The sequence below is a fragment of the Thamnophis sirtalis genome, unplaced genomic scaffold (genome assembly GCF_051295495.1).
Source record: "Thamnophis sirtalis isolate CommonGarterSnake01/CBP01778 unplaced genomic scaffold, rThaSir2_p1.2 scaffold_1, whole genome shotgun sequence".
Taxonomy (NCBI): domain Eukaryota; kingdom Metazoa; phylum Chordata; class Lepidosauria; order Squamata; family Natricidae; genus Thamnophis; species Thamnophis sirtalis.
The window spans coordinates 75,434,595-75,461,496 of record NW_028261381.1 but is presented as its reverse complement, the minus strand read 5'-3'; the positions used below and the strand labels follow the sequence as shown (position 1 = coordinate 75,461,496).

At 40.9% G+C, this 26,902-nt stretch overlaps 1 long non-coding RNA gene across 1 annotated transcript; it reads right to left on the bottom strand.

Annotated features, from left to right (window-relative positions):
* Positions 1-13,467: 13,467 nt before the first annotated feature.
* LOC106549611 (uncharacterized) lies at positions 13,468-19,693 on the bottom strand. Its single transcript, XR_001313594.2, has 3 exons — positions 19,484-19,693; positions 18,111-18,159; positions 13,468-16,510 (listed from the first exon to the last, which is right to left on the bottom strand). It is a non-coding gene; the product is annotated as an uncharacterized LOC106549611 (long non-coding RNA).
* Positions 19,694-26,902: the final 7,209 nt, after the last annotated feature.

Genomic DNA, 26,902 nt, shown 5'->3' with positions numbered 1-26,902 from the left:
CGACGCCTTGTGGGGGATAAAAGGGGCGTAGAAGTTCAAAAGCCCCAGGAAGGCCTGCAATTCCGCCCTAGAGGTGGGTGCGGGTGCGTTTTTGATGGCGGCGACTTTGGAAGGAGTGGGGTGGATGCCTTGGGCATCAATGAGGAACCCCAAGAACTCAACTTTGGGAACAGCAATTTCGCATTTGCTGCGCTTTAATTTCAGTCCTGCCTCCCTAAAACGTGTGAGGACCTCCCGCAGTGTTTTCAGGAGTTCCGAGTGGCTGGGGGCTGCGACCAGGACGTCGTCGAAGTAGGGAACGACGCCTGGAAGCCCGTGGAGCAACCGCTCCATGAGGCTCTGAAAAATCCCCGGGGCAACCGAAACGCCGAATTGGAGGCGGCGGCAACGGAAGGCCCCGCGGTGGGTGACGATGGTCTGGGCTGTAGCCGCATCGTCGTCTACGGGGAGCTGCTGGTAAGCCTGCGCCATGTCTAGCTTGGCGAAAATGCGGCCCTGCCCTAAGGAGTGGAGTAGGTGCTGCACTACGGGAACCGGATACGGATTTGCCTGCAGGGCCAAATTGATGGTCGACTTATAGTCGGCACATATTCTCACCGATCCGTCGGGTTTGACCGGGAGGACTATGGGGGTTTCCCAACGGGCGTGATCTACGGGCTCGAGTACCCCCTGCTCAATAAGCTTATCAAGTTCAGCGTCTACCTTTGCTCTCAATGCGAAAGGGACCCTGCGTGCCTTCAGCCTAACGGGAGCAACCTGGGGATCGAGGCAGAGGGAGATGGGGGTGCCCTTATAACAGCCCAATTTCCCATCGAACACATCTGCGAACTCATCTAGGACGCTATCTACGGAGATGGGAACTATCCTGTGCACCCCTTCTATGGTGAGGCCCAAGGCGGGGAACCACTCCAACCCAAGGAGAGCGGGCAGATCGTTCCTGACGATTAGAATTGGGAGTTTCCCCTTAAAATCCCCGTATTCCACCCGGATGTGGTATATCCCAGCTGTGGGAATCCCCTTCCCCTGGTAGTCTAGGAGGGAGACCCCGACGGGGCGCAACTTGCTCTGGGGAACCCCGGGACAAAGGCGGGAAAACAAAGCCCAAGATAGGAGAGAACGGGAAGACCCGGAGTCCACCTCCATCTGACAAAGCTGACCTTCGAGTCGGACGGCGGTGCTTATTTTGCGGCTGCCGGTGGGAACGTGGGATGCCTGGTAGACCACGCAGTCGGCGCTGGAGGGCTGGTAGGTTGAGTGGCAGTCCTCAGCTCGCCTCGCAGGACGTGGCTGTTGGCGGCGTTGCGGTGCCTGGCGCTGGTCGCTGGGCTGCATAAACGATGGGGCTGGCAGGAGAGCTCGGCAGACCCTGGCGAGGTGCCCTTCTCCTCGGCAGCGGCGGCAGATGGCAGAGCGGAACGGGCAGGCTGCGCGGCTGTGGCGGCCGCCACATCCGCGACAAGGTGCGTTCGAGGCTGGCTGAGCGGGCGTCGGTGGTTGCTGTGGTGGCCTCCGCTTCGGCTGCGTTCTCATTTGTCCAACGGTTTCCTCCTCCTCCTCCTCGTCTTCGGCAGGAGAGAGGTCGTCGACGAGGTTCGTCTGGGTGGAAGGCCCCGCGGCGGCTTGCGCGGGGGGATTCAGCTGGAGGCGTTCGATGTCGGCCGTGGATTGTTCGGAGAGCTCCGCTGCTCGCGCGGTCTCCACGGCTTGCATCAGGGTAATTTTGTGATTCCGGAGCATGCGGCTGCGCAAATGCACGTCGCGGACCCCGCATACAAACTGCTCCACGAGGTTCTCCTCCAGGTCTGCAAAATCGCACTGGGCGGCCACTGTGCGCAAAGCCTCAAGGAACTGGCTGATGGATTCGTTGGGCTTTTGCACTCGGCGGCGGAAAGTGAAACGGCGTGCGATCAGAGAGGGTGAGGGAGCGTAGTGGTTCCTCAGCCTGGACATCAGCTCGTCCCACCCAAGTTTGTAGGCTGGCCTCGGGGCGGCCAGGGCTCTCGCAGAGGCGAACATGGAAGGCTCACAGCAGGACAGGAAGAAGCTGCATTTCTCCTCGTCGGTCTGTGCCTGGTTCTTCGAGGCGATTAGGTAGCACTCGAAACGCTCCATGAAGCCGTCCCATGATTCTCCGGTGGCTCCGCCGAATGGCGCGAAAGGAGGAAGCGATGATGCCATCGTGGTGTGGAGCCGGAGAGAGGGAGAAAAAGGGCGGAGAAAATTTTGCGTTCGCTGCCGGAGTTCTCAGTCTGAGATAGCGTTCGTGCTGGTTCAGACGCGGTGGCAGCTGGCTTGTTCTTCTCCGTGGTCGCGGGAATCGGAATCCCACCCTCGTCGCCAGTTTTGCATCTTGGAGCGAAGGGAAAGGACGCGACACGAGGTAAGTAGAAGTGACTTTTATTCAGCTCATAGTAACTGCGATTCAACGTGGCGTGGTTCGCGCCATACATTTATACCCCCGGGTTTGAACGAGGAGCCGAATGGGGCGTCGAGTAGCTCGACCAATCAGGGCGAGGATTGAACCGGCTCCGCTCAGGAACCAATCAGGAAAGGAGTCCTTTATTCGCGCGCTCAGGTTTCCCGCGCTAGTATTCAACAATAACTCCCCTGTTAAGCACGGAGAAAAACGAACAGGGAGAGAAAGATATGTGTGTATGTGAAAGAGGGAGACTCTGTATGTGTGTGTGTGTGTGTGTGTGTGAGCGTGTGTGAGAGAGAGAGAGAGAGAGAGAGAGAGAGAGAGAGAGAGAGAAAGAGAAAGAGAAAGAGAAAGAGAGGGGGTTGAGGGAGGAAGGAAAAGAGAGAAGAAGGAAGAGAGGGAGAGAGAAGGAGGAAGGCTAACCTACCAATGGTTTAAACATTGCCTGTCTTTTTCAGGCATTCCTGGTTATCTCTCCCAATCCCAGGAAAAGCAGCCCCGTGTAGAAAATTACAATGGGGCAGTCTAAGGTGGAAATGAATAATTAAAACAAGCCTTGTCATTCAAGATGAATTTTCAGCTGGAACACCAACTGAAGCTTCTAGTTGAGCAAGGTCATTGGGCCATCCAGAGCTTTTGACAGTTTCAAAAATACTACTAAACTACAGGCGACATTTACCCTCGACGAGAATTGCAAGAATGTTCAAGAACAAATCAGAAAAGTGTTGGAAATGTCATCAGATACTGGGTTCATATTACCATATGTGGTGGACTTGCGTAGAAGCTAAGAGATATTGGACTAAGATCCACATGTGGTTGGAGAAAATGACAAAAAAACACATAGACTTTAAACCAGAGACTTTTTTATTGGGAATTAAACCAGAAATAAACAACAAAGATTTGAAATATTTGATTGCAAATGTTTTAACAGCAGCTAGAATTGTATTTGCAAAAAATTGGAAAAATGAGAGGAAGCAGGAGGAAATTATCCAAAAAATAATGGAATGTGCGGAAATGAGTAAATTGACATTTGAAATTAGAGAACAAGAAGATGAACAATTTTATAAGGTTTGGGATTTGTTTGATCAATGGTTAGATAAAAAATCATGGTAATGGAAAATATTGAAGAATTTTTTATATTTTAAGAATAATAGAATGATATACTGTATGCAATACTATAATGGTTTAGCATTGTTAAACAGATTAGAATGATGTAATGGAATGATGTTGTAGGCATGAATTCAATATTTAGAATATTCTATTTAAAATTAAGGAATAATAATTATAGTTGAAAAATACCCCACTACTTATTTTCTTCCATGAACATGTTGTTCTATTAAGGACTGCATATTGAGTTTGGTTTATCAGCCAGTTGCAAATCCATCTAGTGGTGATGCTATCTATCTCACATTTTTTTCTTACCAAAAAGTAGGTTGTAGTCTATTTTGTTAAATGCCTTACTGAAATCCAAGTATACTATCTTCGCAGCATTTCACTGGTCCACTGATTTAATCACTTTGTCAAAGAATAAGATTTATTCAGCATGATCTGTTTTTAGAAAACCATGTGGGCTTCTGGTTGTAGTCTTGCTTGCTTCTGGGGTTCACAGATCTGTTGCTTAGTTATCTTTTCCAGAATCTTCCTAGAGATTGATGTCAGGCCGATTGGTCTGTAGTTTCCTGTACATTTGCCATACTGAAGATTTCCCATATTGTTGGCCATATCATGTAGGGGAATTCACTGTAGAAAGCAATTATGTTTGGAAGAGTTAGCAATAAAAGGAAATCAGGTCACCAAAGAGTACAGTATCTGCACACCATCAATACTGACACTAGTCAGAGCATAGAAAAACTCAAAGAAGTAATGTGAGATTGGAAGATGTGGAGAGACCTGGTCCATAGAATTGCCAAGAGTCTGACATGACTAAATGGATTATCATCATCATGAAAAATAACTCACTGGTAAACAGTTGGTTTATTAAGAAGAACGTACCCAAGATTATTTGACCAAAGTCAGAAATGAACAAGGAGAGCAAAGAAGGTAAGCACATAGAGGTCTCCTATTCACACAAATGATTTGTTGCTCAGGTTTTGCATGTATGACTAAAAATAATATATGTTATATAGGAGCTTGGAAGAAAAAAATAGACCTGCTGAGCCTTTGATAATTCTCCCTGTTCAAATGTGTCCTGAAGTGAGATGGATCTGACCATAAATTCTATGGCAAAATTTTATTTAAAAAAATATTGTAAGCTTGACCAAGTTAGTATTCTACTTCAATGGAATGCCCATGCATATTTATATCGATATTTATATCTCCTTAGTGCCAACCAGCTGGGGTGAAAGAAATCACCTGAGTGCACTGATGCAGGGCTAAGAGAAGCTTATTCATGAATAATCCAGTTATCATATAGAGTGATAAAAAGTAATGTTTAACTAGTGTTTCTTGATGACATGATACGGAATATTTATTTGCTTCTCAAGTATTTCCCAAAATAATAGAAGAAAAGTGCTGCCCAAAATGTAAGTTTGCCATAAGTAAGTGACATGGAAGAAATGAAGTTGTTTGTTACATAAATTAATTTATGAGCAAAGAAAAGGGAGAAGAAAATTCAATATAAATATTTAAAGGAAGGTAAAGGAAAGCCAAAACAATTGTGAACTACAATAATAACAATAACAACATTTCTTATCTCAATAGTTCTGGCTTTTTCCAATGCTTGATCTCCATAAAATAACTTTTCCCCCCTTTTCATTTACTTCTTAAGCAGTCTTTCCTCCTGACATCCTGATTCACAGTTTGTGAAGAATTTAACTGAAGTAGCTGAGAGGAGGTGAAGCTTTTGTCAAACTTTGAACCAAACCTGGCAACAGTCATTTTTTGTTCTTCAGTTGCCACACAGAAGGGGAAGGGGAGAAGGAGTTTGGAAAGCCTTACTAGACACAACCGAGAGTTTACTCATGAGAAGCAAGGTCATCTCTACTGGCAACAGAGAATGTCAGGGACAGAGTGCCTGGAGAGCCCACCAATTAACCCAATTGACCAACGTGACCTGTGACACTTCGGGATGGGGTTATTTCCTATTTTAATTATACTGAAACTGTAGGAAAGATTTGGTTTTCCTTTGAAGCAGTGCCATTACGATGTACTCAATAAAGAAGATCTTTGAAGAGGATTGTAGTCTCAGAGGTCTGATTTGCTTGGGTTCATTAGTCAGAACCATGACAGCTTTACTTTTAAAAACTTAATAACAATTGGAAAGACAGAAAGCAGGGAAGAAGAAATCCATAACCTATCATAGACAAATCCACAACTTAAAGAGGTTAAAGAGGTATTCATCATGTGACCTTTGCTACGTGTTGTTATTTTCCAAAGGAATTATTAAAATGCTTCTGCAAAGTTATGTAATTTTAATTTGCTAAACCATCCAATAAGGGGGCATGGTGGCTCAGTGGCTAAAATGCTCAGCTTGTTGATCAGAAAGGTCAGCAGTTCGGCAGTTTAAATCCCTAGTGTCTAGTTACTTGTCCCAGCTTCTGCCAACCTAGCAGTTCAAAAGCACATTAAAAAAAATGCAAGTAGAAAAAATAGGAACCACCTTTGGTGGGAAGGTAACAGTGTTCCCTGCACCTTCGGCATTTAGTCTTGCTGGCAACATGACCATGGAGACATCTTTGGACAGCGCTGGCTCATTGGCTTTGAAACAGAGATGAGCACTGCCCCCTAGAGTCAGGAACAGCTAGTACATATGTATGAAGGAAATTTTACCTAAACCATCTACTAAACTAGCCACATACATGAATTCTATATTTGACACCAGCATTCTAGGTCTCTATTGGCAAATACTTTGACCATTGTTGATCTAGAAAAATCTTCTGAAATCTGTACAATATTTAATAATGTCTCAAAAAAAATCTGTATATATTACTGGAAAGTAAAATGGAATATATAATATAAAGAATCTCATCAGAGTAAGGACATGGGGTGGGAAGTAGACGTCATTATAGTGTTTAGTTCCCACAGTGGCTTTTGTACGGTCAGGAACAGGTTTTGATTTCCTAAGACTCTTAAAAGCAAATGTTCACCTATTTATGTATTACGGAGCTGTGAGTTAACTTTAGGTCTATTTTCCAAATGGGGCAATAATTTTGGCACTTGCACTATGACTTAGTTATGACCTCTACGTAGACCATGCAACAATAGAATAGTTGTAAGCTTGATTACAAAGCACTTGGCAGTGAAATGGGGAAGAATTTTATTTTTATTTCCTTTTCAGCATGGGACAAAAATGTTTAAAGGGCTTGCAAAAAAGTGTACTGCCAATCCACTTCAAGAAGTTTGCTTCTGTAAACCACAGCCATGATTCCCAAGAATATACAAAGCATAGCAAACTAAATAATCCTATTCTCAGAAGTAATTATTCTTGAAGGATTCTCTATATTAAATATTATATGAATAGACTATATTAAATAGTATAAATTAAAACCACTGTTTTCACACCTGCATAAATCATCTCAAACTGATAATGTGTGTAAGTATGTGTTTGTGTGCGTGTGTGCATTTCCTCCAAATACAAATCCATTAGTCTAAAGAAAGGCACACTAAGGTTGTAAGGAATATTTGATGGCAAGCTTGTATCTGGTGCCTACGTATTTATCCTGATATTGGGGATGAACCACTTTTACTGGATAAGTTCTGCTTACCCAAGCTGGACATATAGAAAATATCTACTGATTTGTTACCTGATAAAAGAGGTGACCTGAAGTAGGGATGGCGGGAGGTGTCTTCTTCTGAAATAGTTTGCCCCCCAAGATGAGAGACGCTGCTAGTGTCATAGCCTACTAACCACTTGTAAAATGTCACCTACCTTGGAAGCTTTTTGGTGTTTGAACAGTGGAGGAAATAATTAGATTGCAAATGTTGTATTTGATTTTGTTAATGTATTGATCTTGTATTATTTTTACATTTACAGTTTTATGCCACTTACAACCTCCCATGGATTGAAATGTTACATATAGTCTTTAAGTACACAAATATAGTATAAACATGCATAAGCGCGGTGGAAGATGAATGTTTTGATGATGATGATGATGATGATGATGATGATGATGATGATGATGATGATTGCCTTTCTTCCTTTCTACAATGTTTTCTCCATTCCCCAGAGTGAATTAGCAAACACCTGTAGCAGTTGTTCAAGGAATGTGACCTGTAAGGAGTACAGCAGAATTTGGAAGTAGAATGAAGGACAATTATATTCGTTATAAATAGTGTGCCAACATTACATGTTAAACCTATATTTAAGATTATTAAATATTGAACTGTAGATTTAAAAAAAAGACTGGATAAAATTAGTGGCTAAAGTAAGTAGCTTAACTCTTGCCATGCTATCTGCTTGACCCTCACTAGTTCTCTAAGCCACATGCCTTGTGCACATAGGTGCGACAACCAGTTTGGTGGAATTTTTCTTAAGATGCTGTAAAAAAAAAAGAGAGGGGGGGAGAAAGGGAGAGAGAGAGAACAATTTACTGTCTTGAGTTCTTGAAAGGTTTGATGGAATCTACACCCTCTTTCAAAATATAAAGCCTTCACTCAATAGGCCAGATATTGTGTTATATTGCTGAATACATGATAGTTCTGATTGGTTATTAGCTTTGGAGAAATTGTTGCAAAAATTCAATGGGGGTATCAGTGTTCCTCTTTTAAAACAGCATTCCTAAGCATTCATTATGATGGTCTAGTAAAGATGTTCTCAGTATGGCAGGACCAGAAGAAAAACACTTTTCCCCAGAACCATCTTAAGACATTTTGCCATCTTGGATTAAAAAAAAAAAGTTAAATGGGATCTTTTCCACCCAGAAAAGTTGTTCTACTTTAGCACTGGCCACAGCAAAGCCTCTACCACTGCAGCTCAGGATATGACTTAACTGGTCTAAATGGTACTCTGGGGCATAAAGCAGATCACATAGTTGTAGTTTTCTATTTCATATGTAATATTTTATCTTTGGAATAAATGCAAATTTTACTTTTAAGAAAGCAGTTGTATTGTTCTCTGTGGTACTTTAATTTTCCTTGTAATCTGGAAACTTGTTTGACCAGATCTGCTTGACTTCACAATGTACTGCAAAAACTACAATTATTTTCAGAAATTCCCATAACCTTGAATTCTTGTGGTGGACATGTATCCAATTTCTATGGAGATTCTCAGTCATCCAGGTCATGGTTGTCCCAAAGGTGTTTTTCAAGAGGCAACTGGACTTTCTGTTTTTTCTTTGAAGACATTTCATTTCTCATCCAAGAAACTTCTTCAACTCTGAAGCGAAATGTCTTCAAATAGAAACCAGAAAGTCCAGTTGCCTCTTGAAAAAGCACCTTTGGGACATGTATCCAATGCTTTCTCAAAACACTGTAATACTGCTATCCTGGGAGCACCTTCTGACTATTCTTATATATAACTCAAGTGGCCATATAAATGTTCTAAATAAATTAATGTACCCCCTTGGTGTTGGATGAGGGGCAACAGCCTATTGGTTTATAATATAGTCTCTATCCTGTGAGCATTTTTGTTTAAGATTAAACTGGCCTCTAATTGCATCTGTGTTATATTGACCCCAATGTAGAATAACTGATCAGTGCTACTTTTACTGTTAGCAGGGAATTTCTTAAGGCTACTAATCCAGTCTAGTTTTGCCTTCTTTTTCTAAAATGTATTATGTGAAAGTCTCGATTAACTAGAAATCATATTAGATCAATCTTTTATTATGTCCACAAGGGCAGCAGATGAAACAGATAAAATGAAAGTATTGGAGGATAAGAAGAAAAAAACATTAAATGAAATGTGCATGTAGAGGCATAGAATTGGCGAACCCAATCTGAACAATGGTCAGACAGGAGAAGCAAGAAGTAAGTCAGATTCTCTGCCAGGAAATTTCTACAGTAGATAAAAATTGTCCAGGATTCCACATAGACATTCCAAAGTGGAAGTATATGACTGGAATCTACTGAGCCATCCCTGCAAGGACCTCTCTAGGGAAGAATTTTTATCTGAAGCCTGGCCACAGTGAAGGGCCAGCAAAATGTCAGGATTGTGATAGATATATAAGAGACTAGGACCCAGTTGGTGGGGGAAAATGTGCTAGAAAGTTGGGTACTAAACTTAAATTGATTTGAAAACCAGTCGCCCAAATACACTGTTTAGAGATGCTTGCTGGACAGGACTACTAGTAGTAATTTGAACAGCAAGCTAGGATCAATGAAGCCATTATTTCATTTGGGCTGAGTAAATTTGTTCTGCTGTGTCCATATGCGAGATCCTCAGCAGGAGGAAACAGCTAAGATCAACCTCTTTGGAAAGCAATTGTTCATTCTTTTCCCTTTTCTTTCCTTTTCAACTTTCATTGAGGTTTCCATCCTCGTTACACAATATTTTAAAATCTTAAATTCTTAGTGAATCAGTTCAGATTCATTCTGGGAAAGAAACCCAGCCAGCTCATCTATTCTGGTTAAATCAGGTTACTGACGGAAGATGTGGTATGTTATTTAACCTTGGGCATTTGAGAGTGGGGTGTGGTGGGAAGATAGGGTAGAAAGTCAAAATTATACTTGCAGTTGCACAATCAAAGTCCTGGGCCACTTTTTATTTCCATCAAAATTGTTCTCCATTTTTTCTAGCAGTATAAATATTAACCATTCCTTGCTCTCTCTCTCATTATATTCTTTGCAACTATTTTCCTCTATATAAACATTAATGCATGACAGAGAACAGGGAAAGAATAATCACTGATTTTAGATAAATGGCCCTCTCTTCCCTTTCATTTCCTGCTTTTAATTTCTTTTGCATACTTTTTCTGTATTTTACATAGAATTGCTTCATCCAAAAGGAAATAGCGTACTCAGTTTGTGCGTAGAACATACGTTTGCAAAGCAGCTGTTATTGACTCTTACAATAAATCATACAAGTCAGCTGAATAATACCTGATAACATTGCACAAAAGGCAAAGAAACATTGTGCAAAGAGACAAGATATTTTAAAGATGCTTCTCAGTCATCATGTTGGTATGAGAGCTGTTGATTATGTATGAGGAAGGTAAGGAAAAAAATATATGGGAAACTCTAAGAGCAGAATAATTAAACAGGAAATCCTGTTCCGTAATTTGAATATTTACTGTCATCTTACTCCTTGCTAGTCTCCCTTTCTTATCACTCTAATCAAAATTGCTTAAGAATAATTATTAATAATTTAAACATACCACTTACTTTACAATACATGGACCCAAAATTAAAGTCCATGGAAACTCACAGCAAATGCTACTGTCTGCTGTTACCTTAAAGCATCAGTTATGCTGATTTGTCTTTCTTCAGTTCACTGATGATCAGTTTGCCTGTTGTTAAGAATTTAATTCAGTTTTGCTGACAGATATGTTTAAAACAAGTAAAAAAATCCTATGTGCAGAATAATGCCAAATATTTCTCAGCATTTTCTCCTGCTCTACTCTGCGTAGCCAATTTTCACTTATTACTCTATTGTCATACAAGCAAAAGGTGGCTACTTTTCAACAAGAATTAAAAGGAGGGCTTGTTTAATTCAACTGAATTTTGGAAAACAAACCTTGTCAAATGACACACAAAAATTTAAAATAACTCTGTATGTTCATATAGTTTGGCGCAAACAATATTTTACCTTCATTGAAGCAGAAAATGTTATAGTCCAAATATAACTCATGACAATGTGTTCCAACTGAAGAAAAAAATAATAGACGTATGCTTTATAGAAATACCAATCAAGTTTACACTGCAAATAAAATTAAGGAAAAAGCCTTCATTTTTAATGACACTGCTATATCACAATGTAAATGGCTTAAGTTGTAAAAGTCATTAACCCTGAAGATGGGCTCTAGCATGAGTCCAAAAGCTCAGAAGACAAAACCACTGATTCTGGGGACGACCCCGATTGGATCTATCAAGATTATACTGGGACACATATACTTGCCTTCATTTGTGTAAAATCCTTGAACATCATTCCATATTAGACTATTCACATTCTCAAAATTGAAAATGTATTCGTGTCCTTGTTATATTTTTTCATCAATACTTTGATAGCAGGTTTTCACATTTAATTTTCTGATATGAGCTAACGTATCATAAATTCTCTATTTCTTCTAGAACCTCAGAGACTTTTAATATATTTTTCCCCCTTTCGAAAGATTTTCAATGTGATAATATGTTAAACATGGTTTTGAAGTATCATTTCCTGATCACAATGGTAAAGTTAAGTTTATGGTGCTTTCATATAGATGGATTTATCCATTTCTTGTTATTGATTTGCGTCACCAAGATTACTTATGGTGTTCTTCATATCCCCCTAATCGTTCTATGAACATGTTTTGGTAATCATTTTTTATGTCAATTCCTCATGATGTTGCTTTCATCTCATCCAAAGACCTCAGCTAAAACAGTCTTTCAGTTCCCCTGTTTTAAAGTAGTGTTTTCCACCTTCTGCTAGTGCAACTTTTGCAGTAAACCTGAGCAGGCATGGTGAATTAATGAAGCAGTCGAAGATAGGGCTAGAGGTTGCAATCTGTTCAATTACTTGAAAGAGGGCTCCCTGACACTTTATTGCACTCCCATCTTCCATGTCCATGATCTGGTCAAATAGGCTGTTTTCGAACATAGGCTTAGCATTCATTCAAAACAGTGCTAGATCTCTGTTCTGACCCCCTCCTCCGTCCAGTAACGAATGCCGAGACAAGCTTAACTGGAATGTCACAGTACTTTATTAGCAAGAAACAAAACCTCAGTGACTGAAAGCCAAGCATAACAAACAGATAAGAACCTTGGCAGCAACTCAGACTTCGACAGATAACAGCTTCTCCAGCGTTAGGAATGATGTTGAATCCTGCAAAACCAGGCTCCTCCCAGTCTCTCTTTAAATACAATTTTGAGAGGAGCCTAATTACAATCACCTGGGTCCAATTATCTTTTGTAACTGCGTAGCTCCTCTCTACACCGATCTGCCCAGCATTGCCAGGCATCCAGGACCACCTCCCTTGTCTCCTCCCCACTGCTCCAATGCATGATGTCAGGATCACACTCCCTTGTCTCCTCCCCACTGCTCCAAGGCTCAGGTGCATCCTGGTGGCCAACCAGCCTCTCTGCGCCCTGCTCGGAGTTGGAACCCTGTCCAGGGTCCTCCACATCCTCCAGAGCCGATTCATAGGGCCCCTCGCTGTCAGAGTCTGGTGGCAACTCCAATGGCTCCTGCTGGGCCACAACAGATCTCTATTCAAAAATTGATACAGAACATCGTCATGCATAGTGGACAGCATGCCAGGTGTTTTAAACCAGTTGTTCTAAGCACCTACATATAATTTTTCATCCCTATGGCATTAAGAAGAGACTGGTATTTTCCCCCCTGATAATGCTTAGAGGGAAGGGGGGGATCAAAGGGAACTGAGCCATCCCTTTTCTTAGCTTTTGTCTCATTAAAACATAAGGAGAACTCCACTCTTTGATCTCATTATTGTAGCAAAATTGGGATTTGTGATGAGAACAGTGCAATTTACCCAGGCATATTTTTGGAGGAAATTATCTGAACAGAGCTTTATGGCTATGCCCTTAGTTACCACTACCACTTGTTTTATGAGTGGTTTGATGGATTGGGGATAATGGAATTAGCCTTGTATAATTATAGTGTGTATATGCAGTACTGCCTACTTTTGGTGTATGCACTATGATCATGCTACATACAGATATAAAACCAATGGTTTATTTTTCTCCTGTAAGAAGTGAATATAAATCTCCATATTATGTCACTGCTCAGTGAATTTAAGAGCTGGCTTCACCTTTGGTCATATTGTCAGCGGCAATTAATAGGGCATAGGCATGACTGTCATTGGACTTTAACTAGCTTTATCTTAAACATTCAATGACTCAAAGTGAGTCAGAAAAGTCCATATTAATGGTATTAATGTTATGTTACCCAAGGCAACATATTGAATGGTGGGGGTTTATTTTGGTGGGTGTGGTTTTTACTTTGGAATATTTTATCGATCGATCGATCAATTGCCTTCATATGCAGATTAATTGTTTGACATGCCTGTGATTTTTTTTCTTCTTTTCCACTTTCTAACTGCTCTGTTTCCTCAAACTTTTCTTCTGATTTTTTTCACTAAACCCCTGTTTATTTGATTGTTTGTTAGCTTATTACATTCATATGCTGCCCATCTCATGGTTCAAGGCAACTCTGTGTGGCTTTTGCTATTGAGTCTACATCATTCTGTTTACTGAGTGGGCTGAAATTCATTTCTGGAATGAAAGTAAATTGAGATGTAGTAAGAACCCATTTTTACCATTATGTTTTGGTCTTGATTTTCTTCTGCAAAGGCTGGATCACCAAATCTTCCTTTAGAATCCATCTGTCTTAGCTAATGAGTGCTGGTGTAGAAGCTACAGGGTGCTATGATTTCCATGTTGGCATAAATGTGATAGTGAATTGGCCTCATTGAGGGAAATTTCCATACCAGAAATAGCAACAATCACATCCTTTCTTTACTGGTTCCATTATGTCCTTAACAAGTTACCTAATTATTAAATTTTATCCAGTTCCAGCTCTTTATGGGGACACATTCTTAGTTTGGTTTGGTTTGAAAGGTGAAATTCCAGTTAAGTTTGATTTGGAGAAAGATTAGTCACCTAATCTTTCTCCAAATCGAATTAAAGAGGAATTACCTTGTTTCCTTGTTTTAGGTTTGGTTTTTTTTTTTTTACCTTGCAAGCCATCCAGAGCGAGATGGCTGACCATATAAATTAAATAAAAATATTTAAAATGTCCAATTGCTACAAGACTAGCACTGTGTAAGTAATATATATGTTATTTGTTTTTCACTTTAATTTCTATGGCGGATGAAATGCCAGGACGGTCACACGTATTTGATATACGTATACGTGCGTGTGTGTGTGTGTGTGTGTGTGTGTGTGTGTGTGTATGTGTGTGTATGCTCACCAATTACAAGTCCTGAAATGATTATACTGATATTTGGGGGGGGGAAATGCCTCTACAAAATGTTGGGAAAAAACATTAGCAGAATTCAGAAAGCATTATCACTGTATGCTATTCTCACCATAAGTCAACAAAACTCACCCTGAGCCGTGTCATTAAACACACATTGCAAGTATAATTATAATTTGTTCTTTCTCCAAAATAAGCAATGTTGATGAGACAACACCCTTTTATTACACGCAAAATCCTTTTTTCAAACATACCTTTTGTTGGATTACTGTAGGGATCTGGACTATAAGTGTCATTTCCTGACTGATAGTGGGAAAGTGAAACAGGATCCAATCTGGGTGGGTCACTGGGATCAGAGATTTAGTCTTCTGAACTTTTGGACTCATGCTGGAGCCCATCCTCAAGGAACTTCTCTCTAGCAGAATATGTGCTTTGTGCTATTCTATATGTGATGTTTATATAGCGCCTGGTTGTGTGTGGCTTTTCAGACGTTGATTGGGGTGTTGATGGTCAATTATTAAGTTGTTGTTGTTTCCTTGTGCTGCCAAGCCCTTGCCTCCTAAATATTTGATAAGCTGGTGGTGAACATCTAGTCTTCCAAAAGTTCAGAAGACATGTGAATCCGGTCCCAGTGACTGATCCAGATTGGATCCACAGGGACATATATATATTTGCCTTCATTCACGGGAAAATGAAAGCTTGTCATATGTTCTGCCAGATATCCAAGGAATTATATCAGCCTTTGACCTGAAAGGGTTTTTCCTCAGTCACATAGAATCTAACTTTTATTGCAATAAGAATTTTTTTTAAAAAATGAAACACACACACCAAAAAAAACATTTGTCTGGTAGAAGAATTCTTCCTCTTGAGGTCTAATTTTTTAGGTGATCCCCAAAATGGCATTGGTATTGACAGACAGACAAGAGTTCCCGAGAAGTTGAAGAAGGCTTCGAAGGAAAAAAAAACACCATGGTGACTTTCTCTTATCTCTCTGAACCCCATCCAAATGTAGCACATTCCTCGTGCCTTAAAAGAACACACAGAACACTTCGAATGTGTGAGACTTAATGTTCTGTTGAAAGCAATATTTATGTGACAATTTTATTGAGTACACTCTGTCTGTGCAGTGCAGGGTTTATGCCAGACAAGGGCCCCTATATTGCCAAGAAATTGGTTCATTTCCTAATCTGTCCGGCCATAAGTGATGAAATACTCCATTGCATTAGATAAAACATATAGATACGGTGTTTTAAAAACTTGGCGATAGGAAGAAAAGCGATTGGCATGTTCATTGTTGTTTGGCATGCTGTAGTGGAGTTCAACCTAAACAACGCAAGTAAATGCTCATGTTGCTCAGTCTACAGTTAATCCATAGGATCAGATTGCTCCCTTGAAATTCTAAGCATTCATATTAGAAATTAAATTAAATAGCTAAGGCTACTTAATGAACTTTTTTCCTGAAACTTCTGGAATGAACCATTCTGAACTTCACCTCCCATGGTAATTGCAATACTTTGAGCTAAAGAAAAGGCCTATTTGATCAAAACAATGTCTTATCATGCAGTTAAAAAGTAATTATATAAAAGGGATTACGTTCATGAATATAAAATAAAAATTGACTTATTTCCAATGCTTACAGAAACAAACATGGTCTTTTCAAGTAAATATTTTCAGAATATTCATGTGTTGCCTTACTAGCCACTTGCTAAGAAAACTAAGAATTAAAGAAATCTGGCTAATATATAAATATATTATATACTAAAATGGTAGGGAAAGTTTTCAGAGTCAGCATCTGGACTTCTTGTCCAGCACTTAAAAGCAGTTTTGCCCTGGATCATGAGATTGAAGAAGGCACTTAAGAATGGAGCAGTTGGCAGCATCCTGAGTCTTGCTGTTTCTCCAATAGGGGTGAATCGTAGGAAAATGTCCTGATTTATTTTTCTCTGTAGATCTGGCTCATTTTTGAACTCTATTTTTTTCTTTTCTTGGCTTTTCCTTCCACATTGAATCTCAATGGTGAATTGAAGATTCAATTCAATGGTGAATTGAGAATTGAATCTCAATGGTGGTTTTCAGGTATTATCCTGTGTAAAAACAAGCAGAGAAAGTTCTGAACCCTTTTACATAATTTTGTTCCAATATTCCATAGAACGGGGAGGAACGGAAAGGTGGAGCGATTTGCAAAAGGAATTCAGAATGGTTTTCCATCACAGAAAGTGACAGATGTACAGGTAGACCTTGACTTACAACAGTTCATTTAAAATTATAATAGCACTGAAAAAATATCTTACAACTGCTTTTCACACTTACAACTTTTGCAGCATCCCCATGGTCATGTGATCAACATGCTTGGCAACTGACTCATATTTATGACGGTTGCAGTGTCCCAGGTTCATGTGATCACCCTTTGCTCCCTTCTGACAAGGAAAGTCAATGGGGAAGGCAGATTCATTTAACAACCATGTTACTAACTTAACAACTGCAGTGGTTCACTTAACAACTATGGCAAGAAAGACTTGTCTCACTTAGCAACAGAAATTTTGAGCTCAGTTGTGGTTGTAAGTCCTCTATTGAACAATGAACACTTCTTTGCAAATTGCCTCGTGGCAGTTCTTGTTCAGATTTTACAAACCAGTGGTGGGTTGCAGGTGGTACGCACCGATACGAGCATACCGGAGCATGCTCGGAGCACTGTGTACTGTTCCAGTACGGTGCTCAGGAGGGCCCACCTGCCCGCCCGAGCTCCTTACTGATCTTTTAAGTCTTCGACGCTTCCGCACACATGCATGGTGCGTGCAGTGCCTGTACAATGCTCCGCGTAGGTGCTAAGTCCATGTGGATGCCGCCGGGCCCATTGGAATGGGATCCGGAACCCACCACTGGAACAAACTTATAATGCTTTTCTAACGAATACAAATGCATTTAGTTCTGACTTTAAAATTGCATTTACTACAACACACAATAAACGATAATCTGAAGGAACAGCCAAAACAAATAAGAGGGATTTTTGTCAATGTCAGTGAAACAAAATGTCTGTTTGTTTAAGTTTTATACCTGTCTCCTTATAAATATCTCCGAAAAGGGATGCTAATGGACATGACAACTCTCTTGCATAATATAAATAGTTGAATGGCCTATCAAATCATGTACCATAATAATTATAAGTGATTAGCAAACGAGATTTTCAAATAAATTAATACAAATGAGTTGCACTAGCCTAAACATAAAAGTGTCAGACAGCAATTCAATGGACAAATTCCAAATATCTCATCTGACACCTGATCTGGGCTGCCCTGAAGTGCACCTCATCAAAAATCTCAGATTCTAAGAGAACCAACAGAGAATCAGTTTGGTATGGTCTTCAAGGCACCAGGCTAGAAAACAGGAGACAGTGTGTTCTACTCCTACTTAAGACATGAAGCCAGTTGAGTGACTTTGGGCCAGACACTCTCTCTTAATCTTAAGAAGCAGACATAACAAAACCTGCAAGAATGACTCAAGGAAATCACTAGGAGTTAACACTGATTTGAAGGCATATTCACACACACACACACACACACACCAAAAAAGAAGAAAGAAATAATATGGGTGTAGCATTAACAGTGTAGCATTAGAATCTAAACCTTTTTTCTAAAAATTGAAAGGAAGTTGGAAGAATTTAATGGAGACTGCTGTAAGGGTTACCTTTCTGGAGAGTTCAAGCCCATTCATGAACAGGGCAACAGGGCTCCCTCTGGAAAGGGGGAAAATCCAACATTAGAAATTACGTTTGGTCCAGACATTTGTGAATGTTTAATACAGAATTGGGATTAAAAAATACCCGGAGAATGCCGGGTTAACAATTAATCTTAGCATAATTCTCAGAAGCATTCAAAAATAATTGTTTCATACGAGGTTCAGCAATGTCTGAAATCTATTAATATGCCTAATGTTGTTAAAATTGGAAAAATAATTTGTCCTACACAGTCTATATATACAGCTAGTTTTCTTTTTTGCCAGACACATATAAGACTAATTTTAATGTTTTCCTTTTGATTTTGACTCCACTGATTACATATTTTGTTGTAACTAACTCATTCCAGTTTTTGAAGTTGCTGTATTTGTTTGACTACCTATAGCTTATCAGGGGCCTTCAATGAGTAACCACCTTCTCCAGGGAAATAAAACATGAAAACATAGATCCCCATTTGAGACATAAATAGATGCTGGAATATTTTTGTTCCTCTGCATTTGCATACAAATGACAGAGGGCCAATCTAACAACACATTAGACCAAAGCTTTTAGAAGCAGAAAAAAGTGCTTTGAAAGTTGCCACAGGAACTCTGTCCTATAGCCTGTGTAAGTAGTACGATAACAGCTTTTCAGGATACAATCACATTGGATTGGGGTCATGGGACATATTATCAAGCAAATATTTGTTCTTTAAATATCAGTAAGCTAAATGTAAGCACTTCCTCAACATTTGCCTTGGGGCAAACTTGTCATCAGGGATGACTTAAACAAACTGCTGCTGAAACTCGCTTAGTCCAACTCTCACCAGTTGTCAGAAATGCCTTTACAATCCAGGAACTGACAGCCATGCGTTCAAGCTCTCTGCTGGTCCTTCCTTTATTTTTTTCATGTCTATTTCTTGCACATGTAACACAGTACCAAACGACCCACCATTGAATCTCTATCTCAGACCATAGTTTTTCCTAGACCGAATTCCCCAGTTCCATGAACTAGGTCCTAGCCGACCCACAAGGAAAAGAGGAAAGTCACAATACCCACAGGTATGAAGTCTGCAACACAACTCCATGGTTCCAAAAACCAAAGCATGATCCAAGAGTCTGAAATCAGAGAGCCAAGTACAAGGTCCACAAATGAAGTCTGAAATCCAGACCCAAGAAACATGATCCAAGATTCATGAGGCAGGGTCCATGAAAGCTGGGAAGGTACAAAGCAAAGAGGTGTTCTTGACAAACACATATTTCTCAGTGTCTGGCTAAATCAACCTATCCCAGGTATTCCTTATGATGAGTGGTAGGACTGCTTGCTCATGAGCAACCTCACCAACCTCCTTTGTGCCTCCCTCTGCTCCGCTCTCCATGGATCGGGCAACGGTAGCAGCTGTTCTTCATTGTGGCAATCTGTAGCCTGTTGTCACCACTGGCCTTCTGCAGCTGATCCTTTCCAGCAGGCAGCTCCACATCCAGTTGTCCCTCCATGGTGGCCTGGGACTGCATTGTCCTCAGCCTCTGGACTCTCCATGTCATTCTTATCAGATGGTCTTGGTTCCAACTCTTTCTCTGAACTGGGGTTTGACAGGGCCATCACATACCGTCAGACCATTGACCTCTTTAATACTGTTGGGAAAGATAAACTATAACATAGCTGGAAGCTTCAGATTGTGAAGTTTCCAAGAGTTGGCCTAATTAATTTATGAGCCTCGAGACAAGGTTAAAAAAAAGCATTCATTTATTAGGACTAACATCTTGACATGGACTTCTGTGGAGCTGAAACTAAATCCCACTTAATGACATCTGAACTCCAGGTTGACCTCTCTCTTTTGTGGCCAGTTGCTTTCTCATGTCGTTGGCATGCAGCCTGCTGTCGACTTTTATTGCTACCCGGAGCCACTCAGAGAGTTGATTTGGGATGTCGCGGTATGCGGTTACCTGGGCAATTTGCTTGTCCAGACTTGTTCTGAAGAAATGCACCAGCAGTCGCTCTGATAAACAGGATAGCTTTCCTATGATCCTCCTAAATTCATGGATGTACTCTTTGATAGGGCGGCCCCTCTGCTTTAGTTTGCTGAGTTCCTCTTCCGCATATGGATCCTCCACCTCCTCAAACCTGGCCTCTAGCAGTCGCAGGAAGTCATCTATGTCTTGCAGTTGGGGGGGGCCTCTCCTCTTGTGGAGGGCTACTAGCCATTTCCTTGCGTCTCCCTCTAGACCCTCTGCAATGGCATTCACCATGGTTCTGGGGGATGGGTAGAGGTACCCAAAGCATTCTAGGTGGGTATCAGCTGAATCAAGGAATAGGGCTAGCTGATCTGAGTCTCCGTCAAACTTTCCCCTGAATTGGGGCGGGTCATTCAGCCCTACTCCTCCAACCTCCTGTTGGCCTCTGTATGCTTGCGTCTGATATGTCTGGCCATCTTCTTCACCCTTAGTTCGGAGAGAAGGAAGGAGTTGCCTGCTCTTGGCAGCCTGCCTGATGCGTGGGCGAGGCACTGATTGCCATTTTGGGCTCCTTCTCCTTCTATCAAAGGGGCGGGGGCTGCGCTCCAGTATGCATCTTCGACCCTCAACAGGATTAGATGCCCCTCCCCTCTCTTTTGGGTGGCATGATGGCCCCTCATCAGCAAGGGTGGCCTGGTCAGGATCCTCCCTCTGTTGCTCTATTGCACTCCCTAGGGATTCCATCTGGGGCTTTGGGAGCCTGGCTTGTTTCCAGTCCCACCTCCAGTCCACCCTTGCTAGCTTGCTTGAGACTCTTCCCTGTATCTGGGAACTAGGGCAAGGGAATTCCAGCTCAGCTGCTTTAGGGGTTGATTTCCAAAAGTACTCATCTTGTCTTGCTCCTGCTGCTGGGGAAGACATCACTCCTTGGCATTGCCACATACCTCCAGCTGTAATCAGTCTTTTTCTCCAGCCCCCCAGTTGCCTGATTTTCCCTCCGAGCACCCCAAATGTTGGGGGAGTGTTCGGAGAGCCCGGGATTCAGGAAACCCGGAAATCTTAATAGATTTTTAAAAGTCAGTTTCAGCTCTCTGTGAAGTTTCCAAGAGTTGGCCTAATTAATTTACGAGACTCGAGACAAGGTTTTTTAAAAAAACAATTCATTTATTAGGACTAACATCTTGGCACGGACTTCTGTGGAGGCGAAACTAAATCCCACTTAATGGTGTCTGAACTTTACCCCCTGTGTCCCCTCCCCTCTGGTCATTAATCACATTCTCCAACAGGACGTTATGGCAGGGTTCTGGACAAGCACATTCACATCCCTGTTACAGAAATATAAAACTTTACTCTGTCCAAAAGTATGCAAGGCACTCCCCCCCCCTCCTCAAGCTGATAGTAGTCATGGAAACGCTTTAGACATTGACCTAGATTTTGGATTGATTGCCAGACCAAACACCTCAATAATCAGATTAACCGTATTGTGGCCATAAAAATATTCAAAGCATGAAATTAGTCTTTTGCCTAACTTCTTAACTAACATTGAACGGAAGCAAAAGATATATAACTAACAAAGGTTGGCTAAGTGATAACTAATTCTGGGTACACCAGAAAAAACTAAGAAGCACACATGCTCTCAGTTTTCAGAATGTCCATGGTAGGATTAATGTAATGGGGAGAATGAGTAATATTGAGGAATAGAAGGAAGAGCTGCAACCAAGGCAATGGTCAGATTAAAAAAGCCTGGGACAGGAATGTACTCTGAGTAAGTATCTCAGATATGACTTTCCCTAGCTCTCATGAAGATAAATGAAGGGAGGAGGAAACCAGCAGACTTGCAAAATTCTGGTTACTGTAATCTTATAATAACATTAATGTTATTAGATTAAGAGTCATGATGGCATAGTGGTTAGAATGCAGTATTGCAGGCTAATTCTGCTAACTGCCAGCAGTTTGATTCTCACCAGTTCGAGGTTGACTCAGCCTTCTATCCTTCCAAGATTGGTAAAATGAGGACCCAGATTGTTGGGGGTAATATGCTGATTGTTAAAATGCTTAGATAGGGCTGTAAAGCACTGTGAAGCTGTATATAAGTCTAAGTGCTATTGCTATTAATATGCATGACTTAACAATAATACTTATATACCAATGCATAGTGGTTTACAGCACTTTCTGGGTAGTTCACAGAGTCAGTACATTGTCCCCAACAATCTGTGACCTCATTTTAGCAACCTCAGAAGGATGGTAGGTTGAGTCCATCTTGAGACTTTTCCTGACTGTGGGCAGAGTTAGCCTGCAGTACTGCATTTTAACCACTATGCTACCCTGGTTTTGTTTTCTTTTTATGGTATAACTTGAAGGGCTGATAGTTTCCTTCCCTCCAGCCTTATATACAGCCACACTACTGTTCCCATGTCAAGAAGAACTATTTTTTTTTATTAAATTGGGTAAAAGTAATTTTATGGTATGATTTCCTTCCATTTTAGTTTGTTAGAAAGGGTTGCTTTCCAACACTCAGAAACAAAACAGAAGATCTGAGAGGTTTAGATAAATATTGAGATTTATAGTAATATATATAAAGTTTAGGAAAAGCACTAACATTGAGTTTTTAAAAAACACTCAAGAGCAGCTAGAGAGGATTAAGAATAATCAGTGAGCACATTATTCTGACTAATGGAAAATAGGATAAAAAAAAGGAAAAGGAACAATGGGGAAAAAAAGAATACCTCATGAATTGGAGGACTTCATATTGAATTGTTTTGCGATAGATTACCCCAGTATAGATAGCCACTGGCTTACAACCTCAACAGGGACCATAAAATTTGCCATTAAGTACAGTCATTAAGTTAGACATCATGTGAGTCTGTAGGGAAGGAGATAGTCGAATCCAACTTCTCTGTATGCGTGTGTCTGTTTGAGAGAGGGGGGAGGGAGGGAGACAGGGAGGAAGGAGGGGGAGGGAGAAGAAAAAGAATGAAGGAAACATTTTCACAAAGGAGAAAAACAAATGCTGTCACTTTAAATCAGAACTGAGCATGCCTGGCTGTGGAATTCTGGGAGTTGAAGTCCACAAGTCTAAAAACAATTGAAACCCCTGTGTCAGTGCCTCACCAGCCATAAACCTCACCACACGTCACTGGTCTGTAGAGATCCTCAGTCATCCAGTTCATGGCTGTCCCAAAGGTGCTTTTTCAGGAAGCGAACTGGACTTTCTTGTTTTTTAAAAGACATTTCGCTTCTCATCCAAGAAGCTTCTTCAGCTCTGACAGATAAGCCTGTAAGTGCTTCAAAAACCCTTCCGACTTTTAGGTATACAATTTGGGATGAACACCCTTTGAATGGTGTGGGAGTAGGAATGAATTTCCAGAGGAAAAATTGAAGACTACAAGAACCAGGAGCACTACTCAGGTGACCCTGAGAACACAGATAAACCTCCAAGTGCTTCAACGACACTTTTAAAAAGATGCAAATGACCAGCTGTCTGCAAGGAATATAAATCCTTCCATTCCCACCATCCTGTCAGAGCTGAAGAAGTTTCTTGGATGAGAAGCGAACGTTTTCAAAAGAAAAAACCAGAAAGTCCAGTTGCCTCCTGAAAAAAAACACCTTTGGGACATCATGTGAGTGCACCCAATTTTAACATATTTTTTGCCACAATCATTAAGCAAGACATCACATGACTATGTCTTGTGTCCTTCCCCAGCTGGCGTCCCCATTAACTTTGCACAATAGAAGCTTTCTGGGAAAGGGACAAATGGCAATTATGCAAACCTGGAGGCTGCAATTGTTGTAAGTGCGAGCCAAGTACCTGAATCGCAATCACATGTCCACAGGGAGTCCGTGACAGTCAAAAGTGCAAGGACCAGTTGTAAGACACTTTTTTTCAATGCTGACGTAAATTTGAATAGTCACTAAATGAATGGTTATAGGTTGAGGACTACTTATAGAGGAATTAAGAGGGATCAAGGGGTTAAATAAAAGAAAAACAAAGTTACCTAGAGATATTTTTCAAGTGTTCTACCAGCTATGGTCAAAAGCAATTGAATCCAATTGAGTCCTTTTTTCTACATAAATAGCTATTTATGCACATTTTTGGTCGTTCTTCATACCAGGCCTTATTGTGGAAAATATTTGAACAACTGTAACCCAAAGCTCATAAAGTGTTGTTTTTTTTAATAAACCACAGAAAAACAGAAGGAAGGGAATGCAAAGTTTACTTTGAAGTGTCCTTCGGAAGATTTGTACAAGATTAGAAGTTCTGGAGATGGGGTGGGGAGTTGCAATGCAGAAGTGAAAAAGAGCTTTCCTTTCCATGGAAGTCCTCATTGTGCCCTCCTGTTCAAAAGTATTGATTCTTCCCAAATGTGGGCCCTGTGGTTCGAAATTTGCTACAGATGATAAACAAGAGATTACAGATTAATAGATGGGTGGCTTCCTCAGAAAAAAAAAATCCATGTTGACAGTACTTTTTGTTTGGGTTGAGCACTAGCCGCGCTACATTCTTCCAGCCAAATACGATTAGGATAGTTTTTCTAAAGATAGGGTTAGAATGCACCTCCCAGATTGGCAGCTACCTTTTGCCTTTTTCTTCTTTTAATGGACTTTTTGAGCAATGGTTTTACAGGATTGCATACTGTAAATGCTGCAGTCATCCCCGCGTGCAATGTTTTGTACAGGTTACAGTGCGGTTTAACTTAGGCACTCTGAAATAATACAGGTGAGACTAAATAAATAAATAAATAAATAAATATAATAAATAAAATAATTAATTAATTAGTAAAGGTTATGGACTGGTTATATAGCGTGTTTTAGCTTAGGCACCCTAATATAATACAGGTGAGTGTTCTGACCCCTGTTCCACACCAAAGCACACTCCGAGCCAGAGATAAATTACAGTATTTAATTAACAGGCAAACAGGTCCTTGACAGCAACCCAGCACAGACAAACTTGGGCAGCAATAAACACAGATAAGGCTTGGCAGCAATCCAGCCTGCCAAGCTCCTACAAAGTTCTCCGACATTCGATTCTGTGTTCACTTCTGCAAAGATGGGCGTGTGTACAAGTAGTTTTTTATAGTCTGGAGAGGAGCCTAATGACCACCAGCTGAGCGCAATTACCTCCTGTAATTGCGTAATTGTTCCTGACGCCTATTAGCTCTTTGATGGTGTGTATCCAGGTACAACTCACTACAGGCCTCCGGCTCACTCTCCCTTGTCTCCTCCCCACTGGTCCAAGGCTCAGGTGCGTCCTGGTGGCCAACCAGCCTCTCTGCGCCCTGCTCAGAGTTGGAACCCTGTCCAGGGTCCTCCACATCCTCCAGAGCCGACTCATAGGGCTCCTCGCTGTCGGAGTCTGGTGGCAGCTCCAACAGCTCCTGCTGGGCCACAACAGGTGAGTAACTAACTAACTAACTAACTAACTAACTAACTAACTAACTAACTAACTAAACAACAAACAAACAAACAAACAAACAGATAAAAGTTATGGACAGATTATATAGTGTGTTTTAGCTTAGGCACAGGTGAGAGTAATTTTTAAATAAATAAATAAATAAACAAACAAACAAACAATAACACTGGGTGAACCAATCAAACCGATAATTTTAGGAAACTATATTATTCTGAATGTCAAGCTAGATGTCTCCTAATAATTTAATTTTAAAATTAGAGGATCATCTTGCTGGGATTGTTTTTTAATCTACAATATCTGGGAATTATCTGGGTTACCTTCTACTCCTTCCCTTTGCCCAAAATCCTTTCCCAGCTCTTGTCTGAATTTTGGCACAGGCGTTCTTTGCTGCTGACATATTCTTCATTGCAAGTGTTCTCACGTTGTTCTGAAATAAAGTTATAGGCCAGTGATGGCTAACCTGTTTGCCATCAATTGCCAAAAGCACATGCCTGCACATACCCATAATGCATTGCATGCACGCATCTCCAGCATACCCCCTACCCTCTATGCATGCGTGGCAAAGACCTGAAAATCAGTGGCAGAGAGGGATCTGTGTGCCACCTGTGGCATGCATGCCATAGGTTCGCCATCACGGTGATAGGCTCTGTATTTTTTAAAGCAATTTCCTTGCATTGATTTCTATAAAAAATTTGATATTTGTTTTACCATTTATAATATACTGGTATACCTGTACATTTAATTCCTTTGTACTGAAAAGTAATGGAACATTACAGACTATACAGATTATGTTTTTCGCATGATGGACTAGAGACACTAGAGATTTCACTTTTCCAGATCTTGACCTGGATCTGACATTGAATCAGTTGTCCTACCTCCTGAGTAATCTGGAGATTGTCTAGATTTCTGTGACTTCAGAATTGGATTGGATAGTTTCTGAAATCCATGCATAGAAAATGTTCTGCTCAGAGAACTTCACATATTTTCCCAGGTGTGTAACTAAGATGTGGAATGGGAATGGCAACTAGAAGACACACAGTTTGAATGTTCAAGAAAGCCTCCCAATTTTCTTTCAACATCCACTTAGTGAAACCAAAGGAACTTTTTCTTCAGCCTCTTGGATGAGAAGCGAAATGTCTTCAAGAAAAAAATGAAGAAAGTCCAGTGGCCTTTTGAAAAAACCTTTGGGACCACGATAGCAATAGCAATAGCAGTTAGACTTATATACCGCTTCATATGGCTTTCAGCCCTCTCTAAGCGGTTTACAGAGTCAGCATATTGCCCCCAACAACAATCTGGGTCCTCATTTTACCCACTTCGGAAGGATGGAAGGCTGAGTCAACCCTGAGCCGGTGAGATTTGAACAGCCGAACAGCAGAACTACAGTCAGCTGAAGTAG